At 40.7% G+C, this 17033-nt stretch overlaps 1 non-coding gene across 1 annotated transcript; it reads left to right on the top strand.

Annotated features, from left to right (window-relative positions):
- The first annotated feature begins 1691 nt into the window (after positions 1-1691).
- On the top strand, positions 1692-1766 carry TRNAR-UCU (transfer RNA arginine (anticodon UCU)). The gene has a single exon. It is a non-coding gene; the product is annotated as a tRNA-Arg (tRNA).
- Positions 1767-17033: the final 15267 nt, after the last annotated feature.

Genomic DNA, 17033 nt, shown 5'->3' with positions numbered 1-17033 from the left:
GGTACTAGTTCATCCTTCGTATTTCTGGAGATTTTTCAGAAATCAGAACGGTATCATTTCATAAAATTCCCCACTCGGAAAAAGAATAAAGATCTTGTCAGGACTTGCTCAGAATATTGTAAAATAAGGAGTTTTACACAGGAAACGGCGAGGACGTTTACCTTTAGCAAGTTACACGAAGGTCAAAGAAAGAGAACAAAACCAGGTGAGGAGAGTGGCACGAGGTATTTTGGTGTAATAGTCTGAAGAAAACAAAAGCTGGAGCTATAGATTTATTGGTTTAGCGAGCTGGGTAAGTTTACTTCCCCTGAACCTGCCATTCTCTTTGCTCAGTCAGAAGTGTTTATATCAAAATATGAGTTTACATTAATGCTAAGCTAGGTATTAACTCTTGGGGCCATCTCTACCATCAAGTGTTACATTTTCTGGGGGTGAGCAACACCTCTTGGTTTGATCCCCGCGTTCCAAAGATGCGGGCCTTTTCATTTTTTTTCGGAAGTGAGAAGAGTCATTGCTTAGTGTTGATACTAGAATTTTCATTTTTTTCCCTCGAAATAAATGGAAATTGAAAGATTAGGCATCGAGACATGGTGTTTTTTAATCATTTTTTTTTCTTCTCGGAAATGGAATGGAAATGAAATGATTTAGTGACATGTTAGAATTGTTTCCCCGCGAAATTTATTTTATTTTTTGGGGGGTCGTATTACGCAAATTGCGTTCCTGTTCATAGTGATGGTTCATGTCGTTTTGGAAAGTAGAAGACCAGCTTGATACCACTTTGCATCGGCTAATCAATATCGCCGAAAATGCAGTGTACTTCCTCCACCCCTCCTCGGAGCCCTGTTGCAACTAGGAGTCGCACAGGTGCGCAAGCAAATATTCAAAATATTTCATTAATCATCCGCCCACCATGGCTCAAACACATCTCGTCCACCCCCTCCTTTTTGAGAGCATTCAGTTTCAGGGTGCCTCAGGGGAGGATGTTAACAAGTTAATAGATCATTTTGAAAGTGCGGCGATTTTGAATAGTTGGGAAACGCCAAATGTTCCCAGTCTTGCTAAGTGGCCCTGCTCTGAGTTGGTTTAATGCAATTAGCCAGCAGCAAGGGTTATATCTAACAAATTATAGTGATGTAAAGAAAAGGCTAATTGAGGAATTTACTGGCTCTCTCGATCACTTGCAATTTGAGGAGCAGATAATATATTGGTTTCGCAGGGATGATAAACCGGTATCTTCTTATGTTATGGATAAACAGACCCTTCTGTTTAAAATGGACCCTAACATGTAAATAAATATACAACTGAAATATTTCAACTAAGGTCTTGAATCTGAATTTATCCGAGAAATATATAAGAAGCAGTACAATTCAGTCCCGGAGCCTCTGAATGATCTCAAGGAATTTCAGATTTCTAAATACTTAATGCGCCGTAAGAAAGTGCAAGAACTCATGCATAGGGCGGAAAGAGAAACCGCGGAATTGCGCATTCCGATGCAACATAACCCCACAGTCAGCACTACGGCGGTTGCTCTACTCAGCGCCTAGAGCTAATCAACAAGTAAATTCCCAGCTGTACCACCTACCGTTTTCCGTGTAGAAAATGGTTTAGCAAAAAATGGAAGGTGAGCCAAATCGAGTATACCGAGCTTAACAATTAAGATAAGTGTAGCACAACAGTTTCGGAAAGTCTGGGCCTCCCCCATGGCGCAGTGGTAGCGTTATTGCCTTCTAATCAAGAGGTCCCGGGTTCGATACCCGGTGGAGGCACAAGTTGTTCGGATCCCACTTTAAACTGTAGGTCCAGTCCCGATTAGCCTTACTGTGCATACAGTGGACTTAAAACACCAACTCAAACCAAGTTTCGGAAAGTGCAGGACACAAGCTTTCCAACGATATGCCAAATGATGACTGTGCGACTAAAAAAGGATGAAACCGAGTGACCCAAAAAAGAGGGTCTAAAGTTAGGGAAAAACTCGAAAATTTTAAAGGGCAAGAGGGGTCGAGTAATAGCTCGTTTTAAAGGTCACAGAAAACGTGAAAAGGATGCAAACATGAGTTTGTAATCCACTGACCGGTTTCAAAATGGTAACCAAAACAATTCCGACCCCTGAAGTTGGTGTTCCAAAGTGAGGAATTACGTACGTAAATAGCAAAACACAGACACTGGAAAGAGTACATAAGATCCTGTACAAAGAATGCCAGCCGAACAGCTGTTTATTCGTGACAATGTTTCTAAATGGTTACTGGTTCGCTACCATTGTCAGACCATGCCACCCGTCACATGTAACGTCAGTGTACTGAACGTCCGGGTGAGAAGTTTGCGGTTTCATAGTAGTACATGCTTCTGTGAGTGTAAAACATGCAGTGAGTAAAACTTCAGGTCCATTGTGTACGAGTAGGAATAAGCATAAGCCCACGTGTTGGGTAGGCTGCAGTACACAACGCAGAATGCTGGCCCAGTCGACAAATTGCCGGTGCGTCCAGTTCCATTTGACTGCACGTACGCTGTTCCCACTGCCCGGTTCAACAAAGGCAATCGGAAAGTACCACAGGTCGAGGTGTGACGAGCTCTCCTGCATGGCAGTCGGTTCCAGTGTGCTTCCACTGATAACGCGAATACGCTCCTCCAATCTTGGTCACATTCACCGTTGTCTGTTACAAGTGGTTGCATCGTCGAAGGCATTGTCTGGTACCTCTGGACATTCTACAGTGCGTTCCTCGCGGGTAGTGTGCATTCCTGTACTTAATTCGCAGTGGCAAATTGTCGAATTTGAACTAATAATGCCTTTCACGAGTGCCAACGAAATAGTTCTGCTGCCTGCTCGTGTGTAAGCTGCAAGGAATCCCGATCGGGAACATCGTTCAAGATATGTTTCTTGCAACCGTTGCCGATCGTGTACACAAAAGGGGCAATGTTCAGCCTTCTAGCAGTCACAAACATGAACGCATTGCTCGGCCTGTTCGAGATGAGTTGTCTGCTGGTGTACTTGCAGCCTTCCATCTCTATCCTCACGTGAGTATCAGGCAAGATGCTCGTGATTCTGGTGCCAGCGCAAGTATAGTGAGAATTATTTTAAAGAATCCCAGCCCATTTTTCAAAGAATCATCAAGATACAAGGGAATCAAGATTCAGAACGCATAATGCATACAAAGGCATGCCACAATCTAAACCCCATACTGCATTTAGCCAAAAAATTGTATCACGGCAAAATCAGGCAAATGATACATAATATAAGCGCTGTGCCAGGTAGGTTGTACGTACATTCAAACAGAACTGTCCTGCATTCAATGTTATTTGCAGCTTCTGTAAGAAGAAAGATATTTCTCGCCTGCATATTTCTAAAGAAATAAACAATATAACGGACCTACAGTCATTATCTACTATGTATAAGGGAAATTGTGAAATGAGAAACAGTAATTTAGATACCAAATGTAATGGTTATAGAGAATGAAATTATCAACATAGTTTATTCTGTGTGCAAGAAGATAGTACATGTACCTTCTTAACTACAAACACACAACAAATGTTCAATAAATAAGCAAACGAATCTATTTCTTATTTGCAACATGCACTTGAACAAATTGAATTGCTTTGTACATTAATTTTACAATACAAGACCAATCGTTAGAAGCTATTGTCGATTCTGGTAGTTTTGCTTATTTCATTTCCAGAGATTTGTTAACTAATCTTATTGGCAATTTCACACTGAGTCCGTTATTAAATTCATATACGTCAAGATAAGGTAAATTTTTGTGTTTATTAGGCCAATTAAGCTTACAACTTTACTATCATAGCAAAATGTACGTCAAGCCTTTTGTTGTTGGAGATAGCATCAATACAGATATATTAATTGGAAGAGCTGGAATTAACATATTGTTTGGTGATTGGCGTAACAAACTTTTAAATGAGTTTCCTGAAACTGTGCACGTTCAGAAGGAAGATTCTACAAACACTTGTTTAGGTCTGGAACCGAATGATTCCCTACCAGATGCTTGTTCAAAAATTCAGCGTTCAAGTATAATTAATATGCAAAAGGTACATCAGTAGAAGATTGATGAAATGGGTGAATGTTCACGAACAACAATTGTGCAAGGGCAAAATAGCAAAGCCATGTTTCTGAGCAAACACAAGGCCGACGTAGATAATTCAAGTAATTTAGAACAAATGAACGTAGAAGACTGTCGATCACAATTGCTGACATCTTTGCAGAATTGTTTAATGAGGATATTACACCCATTAAAGATTTCAAGGTATCAATACCTTCACAGAAGAACGACAGACTTGTGTTCAGGAAAGCGTACAGAATAGCATATTCTTTGCGAGATCAAATAAAGATAGAAATATATAATATCTGTAAGCAAAATATAATAGCTTCAATAGAACATTCAGAATGGGCTGGTCCTATTGTGCCAGTAAAAAGTCAAATAATTCTATAAGTATCTGCGTAGATTATTCTAAAACGGTCAATTTTCAAACCGATGGTTTAGTGTACCCTCTACAAGGTTTTCCTGATATTTTACAAAAAGTGAAAATAGGAAAGTACTACACCAGGCTCGATTTGCGTTCAGCAACTTTTACAAGTAAGTTTGTATAGAGACTCATAAAACATTTTGTATTTAAAATATGATTCTTACTTGTACAGAATGCAACGTTTACCATTTGGTACAAATGTTTCATCTCATCTTTTCCAACAGGTAATTGATCAAATTTTTACAGGCCTGGAAAGGGTTGCAGCATTTATTGATGATGTTATCAATTCTGAAGAATGTTTCCTTAGAATAAAACAAGTCCCGGAACGTTTTAAAGATTATAATAATAAGGTAAATTTAAGTAAATCTGAATTCCTAGTGCAGGAAGTGATTTACTTAGGAAGTCGTTTTACGGCAAATGGAATCACACCAACTGAAAAGTATGTTCGTGCTGTTTTACAAAGCCCAGAGCCAAAGGATAAGGTACAACTGTAATGTTTCTTAGGAATGGTTGCATTTCAAACCCTTTTTCTACAAAACTTGTTATCTACAATACCACACCTACATATATCGACTTCTGAGGAAAGGCGATAAATAGCTGTGGACTAATCAATGTGCATCGGAATTTAAGGCTGTCAAAGATAAGATTGTTCAGACACCTGCTATAATTCCTTTCGATCCTTCAAAATAAATATTCCTAGAAACGGATAGTTCTTGCTACGGTGTTGGAGGACGATTAGGGCACAGGGTAATCATCGAACAGAGACGTGTTTTTCAGCTACACTTTCACCTGCTCAGAAGAATTACTGTCAGGGAGAAAGAGAGGCATTGACCATTGTTTCGTCTGTTAAGCATTTTTACTTATATCCGATTGATTGATTGAGTTGGTGTTTTAAGTTCACTTTATGCACAGTATGGCTAATCGGGACTGGACCTACACCTTAAAGTGGGATCCAAACCACTATGTGCCTCCACCGGGAATCGAACTCGGAACTCACTTATATCTGGCAGTTCAAGAATTATATACAATAATATACACTGATTGAAGGACTACAACATCATAGCTTGATTCGAATACACCAGTGCCAATGTAACATAATGCACGTTGGCAGAGGTCAAAAATATTTATGGCATCTCTGAATTACGAAATAGTGTATTCTAAGAAGGTTCTAATAGCAGACGCTTTGTCAAGATTACCACCACCTGAAGAATTGCTATCAGATTTTGTCTTGACAGCGTATGCAGATCTAGAACAAAAGTTACAACCGTTACTAATATCAGAAATCAAGGAGCATAAAAAACGCGATGAATTGTTGTCTAAAGTAATAATTTATGTTAAGGATGATTGGCCAAGAGGAATTGATTTACAAATCAATGAAGAAGCAGTTGCTTTATGGAAGAAACGTCTAGAAATGTCAACAGAAGATGGATTATTGATGTAGGGAAATATAATTGTATTGCCAGAGACACTGCGATGCAAGTTTCTGACTCAAATTCATGGTCTGCACAGTGGTGTTGTGAGATTAAAACAGATTTGTAGAGAGTTAGCTTGGTGGCCTAAAATGGCTTCTTATATTGAGAGGTTTGTCGGAGATTGTGATGCGTGTCAGCATCACAATCTTGCAAGAGCTCCAGCAAGAGGGTAAGTTGTATCATGGACACAGACATCACAACCCATGGAACGCATACATGTTGATCATTGTTATTTCAAAGGTTATTTATTCGTGTTGTGTCTTGATGCCGACACAAAATTTTTGAATGTTTTGCAATGTTCTAATTTAACGGCTCAGGAAGCAATTAGACATTTAAAAAGCCAATTTTATATACTACGTTCTCCAAAAGAGTTAGTCTCAGACAATGGACAACCCTTTGCTAGTGAACAATTTAAAATGTTCTGTCAAAGGTTGGAAATTGAGCTAAAGCACTCATGTCCATATAAACCTCCTGGAAATGGGTTGGCTGAGAAAACAGTCAATACCGTGAAAAGGTATCTAACCCTCATAGGAGATTTTCGAAGGGGGAATGTAAGAAAATAGAATACTGAAGTAGAATCCCTACAATACTCCATTGCCATCAACTGGAACATCCCCAAGTTCGTCACTGTTTTCTTACAACATTGCAAATAACATAATCATTAAAGATGACACTAAAAATGTCCATTATGAATGTGAGAGATTGTCGTTTGAAGTAACATGTATTATTACTGCCCTGAAGGAAAGATATATCTAAAAGGAGAAATTATGGAAATAAGCAGTTTTGCTGTTTATAAAGTGAGAGATGTAGATAGAGGCACATATAGAAATGTGCACTATTCATTTTTAAAGATTCTTCATGAAACGAGAGGAGATTCAAATCAGTCAGAAAGACTTCAGGAATATGATGATAGTGCATATCTTTATCTTCCAATTAAGAATGAAATGCATCAGCAGGAACTAAGCGACAGTGAAGAAAACAATGCTCACAGTTCGTCTCCGAACCAAGATAGTAGCTCATATTCGAATGATATGTTTTTATGATTATGTCAATAAGATTAAGACATAACAGTTTGGCTCGGTGCTTCCAGTCCCATGAAGGGCTTTCAGCACTAGCGGTGTTCGTTCTTAATTTAAAAGGACATCTTGAGTTCCTCCACCAGCGTTGATTACCCGCCACTAGGGAGGTGTTTAGGGTCCGTGCAGTAGCAACCAGGGAACAACCTATTCTAAGCTTTCTCCGTTGGAGGAAGGCACTTCGGAGTTGTCTCGTCCAGCAAGCAAACGGGAACGTACGTCCGGGCACGTTAGTCGCGTGTTGAGCTGTGCGCTTTGTTGTCACCGTTAGGATCCACGCACGCGCTCCCCCTTTATTGGTCCATTGTTGGGATCATGAAGTGGCCGCCGAAGTTCCACGATGCTCGCCGTCCACTGCCACCCGCCGGCTCCTATCCTGGAAAATCGCCGTCGTTCTCGTAGCCTGCTGTCCGGTACTGGACTCAGTTTTGCTCTCTATGCAAGCTGCCACTCTTGCAAGTGCCAAAAAACTCATTTCCCAAATTTGATAGAGAGCATGTCCAGCGTAAGCGCTTGGATCCACCAGTCCATCGACGCCAGCTGAGCGTCTACTCGGTGTATATACGAGGGGAGTCCCATAAGTAGCGAGCCTAACCTAGAAGAAAACCGGATGGGACCTCAATAGCAATCTATTTTTCTACGTAGTTTTCCTCCAGGTCCACACACTTTTGCCAACGCTTCTGCAGTGCTTTTATCCCAGTCTCATAAAAGCTTTCCTCAAGGCTTGCAAAATAGTCACCCACAGCACTGATGACCTCATCATCACACTGAAAATGCACACCGCCCAAAGCTTTTTTCAGTTAGGAAAGAGATCAAAGTCTGATGGAGCAACATCGGGTGAATAAGGTTGATGTTCCAACAATTCGAACCCACAATCACGAATGTTTGCCATCGCAACAAGCGATGTGTGAACACGTGGATTGTCCTGATGCAGAAACATCCCTTTAGAGAGCTTTCCCCATCGCTTAGTTCATAACACCCCGTAATTGCCTCACCAGGGAAGCATAATGCTCTCCTGTCCTGGTGTTTCCCTTTCGGAGATGATCGACCAACAAAACACCTTTAGAGTCCCAGAAGACTGTCGTCATCACTTTCCCAGCAGAGGGACCGCACTTTGCCTTCTTTGGGGTGGGGGAGCCGAGGTGTTTTCACTGTTTTGATGCCTGTTTTGGCTCCGGTACATAGTGATGAGCCCAAGTTTCGTCAACACTCACAAGTCGTTCAACAAATCCGTCTGGATCGGTCTGGAACAGTTCAAGATTTCGTTCTGAGATCATGCGTCTTGTCAACTTTTGTTCACTTGTCAGAAGTTTTGGAACCCAACGCGAAGAAACCTTTTTCATCCCCAACTGGTCATCTACAATGCGCTCCACTGTTGATTTGGACATCTTCAGTTCCTATGTAATATCTGGGCAAGGGCCATCTTCCACACAAAAATTCGGCTACCCATCTCTTCACTGTGGCAGAGGATGGAGAATCCTCTCCTAATGTTGTCACCATATCCTCATGGATTTCCTTGGGACTCAACCTCTTTTTTAGCAGATAATTGATCACTGCTCGTATCTCTTCTTTCTTAATTTTTCTGACGTTACGCACTTAGCACACTTCTAGCTCCTTCAAAGACGAATAGGATGATTCGAACTGGACACCACTTTGCCTATACACTTACAAAAAATTGCTATTTCAAATCCCCAAATTATATTCAGATTGAACTATGGGAACCCTATCAGGCTCACTACTTATGGGACACCCCTCGTACATTCGTGGAGGGGGGGTTGAAGTGAAGATTGCGTTTTCAACGAAGTGTAAATCAACTATTATGTGGAAAAATTGTTTGCTTTAATGTCACCAATACACGTAAACAATTTGTCCGGCTACACTCTGTATATTTTGGCAGTACTACATATTTTTATACTCGATACGAGACCGACTTGTTCTCAGAGATTGAAACGAGAGGCCATAAATCGAGACGTGATTGACATCAAAACAGGGTTTTAAAACTAGAGACGTGGACGAGAACCATGTAGACGTCCTGTCCAAGACGACCGTGGAAATGGCTACCGTACCAAGTCTCGTCGTCTTTCGTCTCGACGCCATCCCTAATGGCATACAATTGCGATATAATACTATGCTTATTTAAGTCATAAATATTCTTAATATATGTTGCATTGAATCTTGGGTATGGGCGTCCCTTAGGATTTTTCAGTAGGTGGGGATAGCAAAACATTTTCCTTCAAAACACTGTTTCAATTTGATAATATCGTGTTCTGTCAACGCTCTGTGCCATTCTTACGTCTAAACATAAATTTCTTAATTATAAAAATTAAAGCATGAAAGCATACGTACGAAATGAATTATGCTAGGCTGCAGTCACTTTCCATAAGCAAAGGTCCACATACCTCTGACCCGAACACCCATGTTTACCAACACACACACAGGGTGTCCTAAAACTACTTTAAGAACGAATGGGTGCTGTTAGATATCATTTTAGAAAAATACTTTTGCTGATAAACATTATCTCGAAGGCGCTTATTTTCTACGATATAAGCCTGAAAATCTAACCTGTGTGTATGGAACCCATCACAGCAAACGATCGCTCTGACGTATCTTCCATGGACGCGGGACTGGTTTGCCAGTCAATAACGTCTCTTGTTAAGATAGAAGACTTGAAAACAACAACTTGGGAGTCTTACTTGAGCAAAATACAAATTACTAATGTTACTTGTTATGTTGTAAGAAATATTTACAGTATTTACAAACTGACCAAGACAAAGAATTTCCAATAAAGGAGGACTGTAATTCAAGGCTGCTCATTCTAAAATGTCTCCATCGTGTTTCGAGTGTCATGTAATATCAATAATCGTGAAAGACACGTGAGACAGAGGATGATGAAATCGATTCGTTGAGTTGTTTTTTTTAGGTCAACGTTATGCACATTGCTAATCGCGACTGGACCTACAGTTTAAAGTGGGATCCGAACCTTTATGTGCCTCCACCGGGTATTGAACCCGGGACCTCTTGATTACAAAAATAAGACTGCCATCGGGGAGGCCCCTGATGAAATCGACGAACGAAGAAATGCAAATATAATGTGTTCGCCACAGCGTTTCGAACACGCAGACTCTCATGTCAATATATTTATTTCAAAATTATACCTAGGCATGTTAGTGGAATTGTTAATTGAGTCCTTAATTTTCTCGATTAGTCAATTGCTTCTCCTCATAGCTCACCTGTGTCGTCATTTGTTGCAAAATGCTTCAATATTTTTTTTTATCCCAACCGTGTAAATTAGTTATCAAAGTCTCAAAAATAAAATCAATCTCTGTACAGTTGTCATTCCTCCCGCGGGCCCTCCCCTGATTATCTACGAAGGTCAGCAGCCTCCATGTGTCTTCCCGTTTTGCCGAATTCCATTTTGCCGAATCCCATTTCACCGAATGGCCCAGAGGAGCATTAAATCTGATTTTTCCACCTAAGTGAAATTTTCGGTGAAAAGGGATTTCCCGTTTCCCGAAACACCTTTCGCCGAATATTTTGAAGGGAGGATATTTTCCCCCTGTTGGGAAATATCATGTGTAAACCAACAGAAATTGAATTAGAAAGTTATGTTGAGGAACAGTGTATTTTTATTTTTATGTTTTGTGGATCTGGGAAAAGGGGGGCATTAGATAGAGCGAATTTTATATAACTTACAGAGATAATGAAATAATTTATGTAGATTGGAAAGAAAGAAGTCAATGTGAACATGAAACAATGAGTTAAACTGAGAATATATAGGAGAAGAAATAACTTTGGTTGGGTCACTTGGTTAAGTAGGAACTTCCAGCTAAAATGCGCATTTCTGACTTCGTTGAAATTATTTTTCTCTTTAGTCTAAAATTTCTCAGTGGAGGGAATATTCTTTGCTTCAAAATATTCGGCTAAAGGGGATTCGGCAAAAACGGGTGTTCCTTTATTGCCGAAAATTTTGCTTAGGTGCGATATTTGTCTCTGTCTTTTCTCGCCCCCATCTTTTGTTAGTCCTATATTTTCTCACCCCTATTACAGGCTGGTCTCCTTTGCGTACTGGTTAGCATACCCGCTACGACGTTAGGGATCCTGAGTTCGAATTCCGACCTGGGCATGGGTTGTCATTGTTAGTGTCCATTCATCAGTTTCATCACACCAACACTCATCTTTGTCCTCTTGATTAGACAAAAGTGGAAGAAAAGCGAAGACAAATAACAAAGTAAAAACCGCCAACGTTATTTTTCGTTGCCAGCTTTTCATTCGTCGCCTTCCATCTTTCGTCGCACCTTACATTTGTCACTCCCTATATTTCGTTGCACTCACCGATCGGTTCCCTCTGCAACCCCAAAACTACATCCGAATCCTGTGTCGTAAAATACCACACTATTTAATTTATTTTATTTCAACTGTTGAAAATTATTTATCAAAATCTGAAAAGTGAAATTAAGCGCTTGTGCAGCTGTCGCCCCACGCTCCTTCAAATTCATTTGTAGCAGGTCAGCCCAGCTCTTGCATATGACTTACAATGGGACCGTGTAAAATTTCTTACCATTTCAACGGAAAAAGGCTATCCATGGCTGAAGGAACAGTTTGTGTCATTGAGTTATCCAAAGGAGTTCGCGCTAGTCGTCGAAATTTTCCGCTCTTCAGTTTGTTGTGCCTGTTTTGCATTGCGCGAGTGCTTGAGGCTTCTTTGGGTTTTTAACATCAGAGACTGTTTTACTAGCACTGTAAGTATCGAGTGTGTCTTTTTTTCTTTCTTGAATTAGTTTTTCTCCTCATGTGGGAATATATCATGTATATATTTACTGTCATTGCTGAAGGAAGATATCTCGCCACACTTTGCTTAACACATTGTGTTAAGACAGGCGAATCGGGTCTCGATATAAACGTTATGTTTTGTTTCTAGTTGTTCCCATCATCCACCTACACACATTCCAGGGTGTGCTCTTATTGTCCTGGTGCCTTAAGTTTAGACCAGGACGTCTGTTCCGCGGAAGTTGTGCTGTGCCCCGTTTATTTTTATTAACTTTTTATTTATTAACTGGTGGCCGCGGTGGCTCAGTCGGTAACGCGTCTGACTACCATGCTCAAGGTTCAAATCCGGGAACTTTTCTAACGGTGGAAGCGGCCCCGGCGCCCACCCAGCGTCGAATAACATGGGTACCTCGGGGAACATGGGTAAAGGCGGTCAGGGGCGTGATGCTGATCACATCACCCCCGCTCACGACCGGATCAAGAAAGTGTGGGGCGTTACCCTCACACCCCCTATACGCCTTCATGGCGTGGTGCTATGCACAGGGGAACACTTTACTTCTTCACTTTTTTATTAACTATTAATATGGTTACAGTATGTTACAATAGTCTTTTTCCTAATTAATTACCAAGTCTCTTCTGCTAGTAACCAGTACAGGTTTGGTTTACATGAGGCGTGAATTTGGTTGTCTTACATTAATTGAAGTGAGATTTTTAATATAGTTCATTGTTGGGTAGGCGTTTGTTCAGGAAAGAGACTACAGGACAGAGCCTGGATTGGGTAAGGAATGAAGTTTAAGTAGGGAAGGAATACGTAGTACTGTTATAACCTAAGTACAGTAATCCAGGAAACTTCAGGGAACAGGTGGTTGCCTGGGATGCATCTGGATGGCTTAAGAGGAAAGAGGGTTCAGATTGTGTAAAGTAGAGGAAGGTTTGTGTCTGTTCTGTAAGGCATTTCGTTAAGCTCTGGTATCGGTTGTTGTGTTGATCGGGGATACAAACTACAGAAATGTGCCTCACGGGAAAGGAACTCGAGACCCCTTGATAACAAGGCCTCAGTAGAGCCTCTCCGATGGGGTAGTGGTAACGCCGTCACCTTGAAATCAAATGTACCAAGGTTCGATACCTGGTGGAGACTCATACTCCTTCGGAACCCACTTTAATATGTAGATCCAGTCCCGATTAGCCTATCTGTGCATGAAGGGGACATAAAACAAAACCCAAACTCGACAAGGTGTCAGCGTAAACCACTGTTCCATCGATGTTGAACGTGACGTCCTGGGCGACAATTCTTGTTCTCGTCGTTATGGTTGTTGCTCTTGCAGTTTGGCTGCTTCTTTTCCGCCCTTTTCTTGTCAACAGTGTCAACAGTGACTCGTTATCTTAGATATATGAAGTTTCAATAAAGCAGTGCTAGTGTGAGAGTTGCGACATATCGTTGCTTCAACTATTGACCGTGTTCTAGGTACACAACGATTTAGGATTTGTCAATGTGTCGTATCTCAACGGTTGTCAAAAAGGTTATTTTCGCAAGCAGTGCTATCTTGAGTTATGTCTCCTTGTGACGAAAATCTTCAACACAAACTGAGATACACCCGCCTGGCCCCTTGTTTGTGAAGACCATACTCAACGGAAAGTTAATATTATTGACATTGACAGATTTCTTGGACATGTTGTTGCTAGTGTTGCCCACGAGACAGGACAAGCTTTTTAAAGTTCGAAACGAGACGAAACTGTATGTCTGCCTCGTCTTGTTTGTTCTGTCTCGTCCTGTTTGTCGAATTGCTTCAGTTCGAAAGATTGCATTTATTGCTGTGTGTCCCAACTATCTTTACTTCAAAAATCCGTATCTTCCTACTGAAATTTATTCAGAATGCCTTAAATCTGGCTTATATCTACTATCCAAGCGCTCTCTTCCACTCGTCGTTGTGAAAAAAGATCCGGAGGTCGAAATAGCCATTGTTTACTGCAGGCCTTGATCCAGTCATACTACTGACAATCCTTTCATAACGTTGCAACCTTCTTCTCAAATTCAACAGCACCTTCAAGTCCTGGCTGCAAACTCAAAAGATTTCGCACTAAAAACTTAGTAAAATACTAATATGCTTAGATACTCTGCGTTATCATAAATAATATACAGCGTGTCCCGCTTATACATATAATAAAAGAAAAATTCATAACTTCCAAACAAACTGTCAGAATGATGCGATTATTATTTCATTTTAAAGAATGACTCAGAATTTTTTAGCAACACATTTAGTGGTAGTTGCGCATGCGCAGTAGCCAGAATGTCTTGAAAACTGGTATTATCAGTTTCTCAGTAGCCATTCGTCATGTGGTCGCCACAAGAAAAGGTGTTTTGTGTTTTAACGTTGTTTGAAGTGAAGTCTGTGATACTTGTGCAGAGATGATTTCGTGCACGTTATGGTTTGGGTGCTAAAGAAGTAGTCCCATCGTACATTTCAATAAAGAAATGGGAAAAAGAGTTAAGCGAAACTCGTTAGAGACTTACTAGACGAGCATTTTGATAGAAAATGGATAGGAAGAGGTTCGAATTTTATTGAATGGCCCCCACGGTCACTGTGTGTGATTTTTTTTGGGGGGGTATGTTAAGGATAAAATTTACTGTCCACCGGTTAGAGATTTGCAAGACTTGCGTGAAAGAAGTGTGGTTGCAGTAAGCAACATTACCCCGGACATGCTTCAAAACGTGTGGCTTGAGGCTGACAACCGGTTTGACATTTGCCGTGCCACTAACGGTTCACATGTGGAAGGGCCTTAGTTTTCTTGATTTGTAAAAAATAATTCTGAGTTGTTACATGTTTGTACAAAGTTTGGACAAAAAATATTGGTAAGTAAAAAAAGTTGTGAATTTTTCTTTTATTATACTTATAAGCGGGACACGCTGTATATTGCCTGAAGTCATAGGAGTAATAAGCGACATTCGACAGGCAACAACAGGCACCTGTCGCTTGGAAATGAATCCTCAGTAATATTTGCAATCTTCCGAACCCGTCGAGTTATGTGCACGAACGACAAGCCATCTTTCCAGGTCGTTGGCACCTTTGGCTGCAAGTCGGTTCACCCTTGTTGTTCTAACACGAGAAAAACCAAGGGTTAAAATTTAAATTAGGAGGCCTCACGGGTAACAGTCCCCTTTGAGCGGCTTTGATTTCTCACCAGCACTGGCGAGAAAGGATTTCCTCTCCTGAAGCCCGAACGAGAGATTATGTTTCGAGGTGGTTACCAGCCTGGGCTGCAAGTTGCAAAGCTTAGGAGAACCTCCCGCAGCCTGGTATAATTGACACCAGAACCCGGTACAGGGCCGCGGCCCGACGATTGAGAAACACACCCTGTAATATCGTGTTATCTTTGTCTCTTGGTAGAGCATGTGAGGTGAATGCTTGGTAATATACTAAAGGAACTTGTGTCGCTTGTCGCCTGTTAGTTCAGTCTGAAAATTCCATTAAAGAGATTTCACACCGAAGCTTCAAGCGTCACGCGACAAGTGTCGCTTGTGGATTTCACCAAGCAAATTCAAGCTTGTGCAGCATGTCATGCCTCTACGGTATGAAACGTTGCTGTTGATTGCTTTGTTCCCAAGCGACATGTGTCGCTTTCCTCTCGTCGATTAGCCCGACCCTGTGGCCGAGTGGTTAGCACATCGCGCTGCGACGCCAAGGGTCCTGGGTTCGAATCCTGGTCGGGCTTGGTTGTTTGTGAATGTCCATTCATCAATTTCATCATTTCATCACTCATCCCCATCTTCGCAAATTAGCCAAGAGGCACAAAACGCGAAGTAAAATAAACTAAATCAATCAATCAATCCTCTCGTCGATTCGGTCTGAAAGTTTCCGTATATGAAACCTTTTTTATAAAATCTATTTTTTTCGAGTCGTGCATGCGCTGTGAAAGCTTGATTGTAGACTAACGTTTTGGCATGATACCCTGCATTACTTTTACGATAGGAGACGAGACATGATACGAGACGAGACGAGACGAGACAGACCAATGTCTTGTCCGGTCTCGTGTGCAACTCTAATTGTTGTCAGTAAAAGGTTTTAACTTTGTCGGAAAACGAAAGAGAAACATCAAAAGGCTTTTACGTTCATTAACGGTGGTACTAATGTAGATTGTTTGCAGTCTATTTATTATATGTATATTTCTATACTTGCTTAGGTCTGGTAATTTGTTACTAGAAAAATATATGGATATTTGAGTATAGAGGCAAGACGGTTCGTGTCAAGAAAGTTGAATCTCATTAATATTTTTTGATTGATAGATTGATTTATTAATTTTACTTCACTTTTGTGTCACTTGCAAAGATGGAGATGATTGATGATATGATGAAATTGATGAATGAACACTCACAAACATCCATGTCAGACCGGGATTCGAACCCGAAACCCCTGGTGTCGTAGCACGATGTGCTAACCACTTCTCCACGGGGGCCGGCTACTAAATACTTTTTAAAAGACAATTTAAAACAAGTTCTCAAGTTCAAATGTATTGGGAGCCAGATCAAATGCAGTGTACAGGAATCGTGAATGCTATTGACAAAGGAAACAACGGGATTTCCTCATCTGGCAGTGGCGTTCCTTTGTTGCATTTGCAACTTCAAACGAAGAAACGTGCCTTTGAGAATTTTGATCGGAATTCATGTCGCGACTTCTAGTGCGTGTACCAAGTGTATGTATTTAGTGTACTTGGATCATTTAAAAGCAATTTGAACTACAAAAATATTAATAAACCAATCAGGATGTTGAAGAAAACAGCTACTCCTTTTGTGGATCAGCTAAAGAATCCTGAAGTTAAAGGTTTGCCAAAAAAGTCAGAACAAGATTGGTCTACAAAATTAACAAATGTAAAGAAGCTGATTGAATAAGAAGTCAAGGATTAGAATCTTAGAACAAAGAAGTTTGTTCCTCAGCATAGTCTGGGATAACAATGAATGGAACTTGGGAGTAAAAAAGGAAAATGTGTTGCCTAATATCTGGTGAAGAAGAGAAAATATTTTATAACCTCTGATCTTCAGTTGAAAAGAGAATTTATTGTAAAATATGTTTCTCTTCAAGACACAAAATTGAACACAATTAACGAAGCGTCTGTAATTAGAAAACAAGGGTTCGAAATGGACCGGAGCAGACCGGAACGCCGTTCCGGTTCGTAAATATGTACCTTCCAATTCCGTCTCGTCAGAAAAGGCGACGGACTGTTCCGGTTCGTTTATTCCTTTTTTCTGCATATT

This window comes from Lepisma saccharinum, chromosome 2, assembly GCF_977018435.1.
Source record: "Lepisma saccharinum chromosome 2, izLepSacc3.1, whole genome shotgun sequence".
Classification (NCBI taxonomy): domain Eukaryota; kingdom Metazoa; phylum Arthropoda; class Insecta; order Zygentoma; family Lepismatidae; genus Lepisma; species Lepisma saccharinum.
Note: the sequence above shows the minus strand (reverse complement) of the source record. Positions and strands in the feature narration are given on the sequence as shown.